Consider the following 2,887-nt stretch of genomic DNA (forward strand, 5'->3'; position numbering starts at 1 on the left):
GCTGTGGAGCAGCTCTGCCTTCCCTCCTGGCTTGGACAAAGCCAGGTTATTGCACAGGAAGGCACATCAGGAAATGAACTGCTGAAATTGTGCTCCAGGTTTGATATGTACAATTTCCACGCAGATCCAATTCACAAGCACTTCCTTCACTCAGCTTTCCTCTTCCCAGCACTCCTGAGCTCACACTCAGTCACACTTTCTTGCCAAAATATAGTTTCACTTAACAAAAAGCTCCCTTCATTCTCCCTAGTAATGAATTCCAGCTAAACCAATGTCTTAAAGTCAGACAGGGGCCAGAACTGCCAGCAAAGCAGAGAGCTCAGCACGGGTTTGTACAACCATTGTTGTTCTCTGTAAGGCCACCCTGGGAAATCCCAGCCACATTACAATAAAATATTCCACATGTTCCTCAGCCACCTTCCGGAGGCAGAACTTGTATCTCTGGTAATTTAATGCTCTGCCTCTCAGCAGTGAGAGCTGCAGCTTAATGACAAGAGACAGCAAATCCTGAGATGAAAACCCTGTTCTTAACAGGGGCCTTGACAAGGTCCATATACATTTAAAATATTTGTTTTTATTTTAATGCAGATTTTCAGATATGTGATTTTGGGAAACATTCTTAGAAGTGACTTCAGTTCCTTGTCTACTGTGTCTACAAATTATGGAGGCTGATCCAAATAAGTTTAAAATGTCTTTTACCTCATATTTAAACTCACAGAACACAGCATTGGAATGTGTCACTCCAGAAGCCTTGACCTCAGTCACCCAGAAGAAAAAAATTTGGTGAACTGAAAGAAAGCAATTGATGCTTTGCTTTTCAGACAGTAACTGAGATGGAGAAAATGCAGCTAGCAACAGCCTTCTCACCCTCTCCAGCACTCTGGGGAACAGAATTCAGTGTCAGCTGTCAAGATTTTCCCTGTTCTCAGGGTAGCAGCTAAAAATGCCACCTGAGGATTTAGTGCAGGACTCAGTTGAGGCATTGTTGTTTTTTCTGAGACCCAGAGTGCAGTCACAGCAGTGGCTCGGTGTTTCCAGCTGAATCGAGGTGAGACCATCCACGTTTCACTGAGGCAGCCCCTGAGCAGATAACAAACACCAGCCAGGGAATTCCAGCTCTGGCTCACACAGATCACCCCATCCCTGCCAGCCCTCCTGAACTCCCACAGCTCACATTTGATTTTGAACTTGTCTGAACAATTTCAGAACCATTAAAAATATATTTGAGGCTTTATCTTAGCTTTAAAGTTTTGTCTTGCCTTTACACATCCAGTGGAACTCGTGGAAGGAGGTTTGCCCTAGAATGGCCCAGTGTGGGCAGAAAGGTGCTGTCAGTCGGGTTTGTGGCTGTTGCAGACACATCTGGGCCAAAAAAAAGGACCTGAAGCACTGACAGACTCCGTCTACAACGAGAGAAACTTGTCCTCCAAAACCGAGCTGAGCCGGCCGCTTCTGGGAGGGCTCATGCACGAACTGCCCCCGGACAGAGCCCGCAACTTGTGGCGAGGGCAGCGGGCCCGGCGGGCCGGGATGCGGGTTCGGGGATGCGGGTTCGGGNCAGGAGGGGACAGGAGGGCAGCCGTGGCCCAGTCCCCTTTACATTCCTCTGATGTGCTGCTTGCTTTCCTGGAGCTCAGCACCACACTGCCCACGTGGGCAGGTTTGGGGCAGATTTTGTCCCAAAATCAATATTTGCACAAATGCACCGGCAGCTCCAAACACTGAGCGTGCTTCCAGGAGCGGTTGCTGCTTTGCTGGGAGCTTGTCCAGCTCATTACAATGGAACTCAGATGCCTGGCTGTGGCCTTGAGCCACAGGAGAGTTGTACCTAAGTGTGTTATTCTGAAAATTCCCAGCAAGGCACGCGGAGGGTCATGTCATCCTTTTCAAGGCATCAGCAACTCACCGAGGCATTGAAAGAAGTTGGCCAGCAAGAAGCTGTGAAGGAAAAGAACAACATGAAAACATTTTGCAAAGGGCCTTTAAGGAGAATTGGCACAATGCAGAGAGAAGAGAGAGCGTGGGGAGGGATAAACTGAGGCAGAGTGGGAATGCTGTGCTGCAGGAACAGAACACCTGCAGTGCTGGCATGGGAAACAGCCAGGACTGTCACAAGGGAGCAGGGGCATCAGGGAGGGACCAGGCAATGGAAGAACAAATTCAAAACCAAACGTCATCAAACAAAACCCAGATATATAATAATACCTAATTAAGATTAGAATTGCATAAAAAATCCAATCAATTTTTGATGACACTGATGCATGGAACACATCGGGGGGTGTTCTCCAAAGCTGTGTTCTGCCTCCTTAATACAATTTCTACTGACTCCTGTAAGTAAAGAGATCACCCACTACTTCTGTCAAGATCCCAGGTCTGTGGATCAGCCCCACCACAATTTTCTTTAGGGAAGCTGAAGATCACCTGAAGATCCAGAGCCTCACACAACAACCCCTGATGAGCATGAGCTGCATCCAGACCCCCTGTGCTGGGCTCTGCTGCTGTCCCAGGGGTACCAGCATCATCATTAAATACCAGATTAATGAACAGGCTGCCCACCACAGAGGCAGTCCCTGCCTGAAGTGAGGCTTTTCCATCTCTTAAGAAAATAATCATTCCTCCCATACATCCTTTGCTCTCTATGACTCCATTCCATGAAGCTCAAGTCTTTTTCCACTGTCCCTTTCATGCTGAGGAAGGAAAAAAGGGAAGTCTGGGTGTGCCTGGCTCCTGGGCTGGCTGTTCCAGAGCTGTGAGTGCTGTGAGAGAGACCCAGGGGTGCTCAGGGCCAGGGGGGTTTGCAGGACAAAGATCTCATGCTGAGCTTTAGAGCATGAGTGTTACCCTGACACCCTGACCCGAGACTCAGGCTGTGCCCTCGTTCCACCTC

Source organism: Parus major, chromosome 9 (assembly GCF_001522545.3).
Source record: "Parus major isolate Abel chromosome 9, Parus_major1.1, whole genome shotgun sequence".
Taxonomy (NCBI): domain Eukaryota; kingdom Metazoa; phylum Chordata; class Aves; order Passeriformes; family Paridae; genus Parus; species Parus major.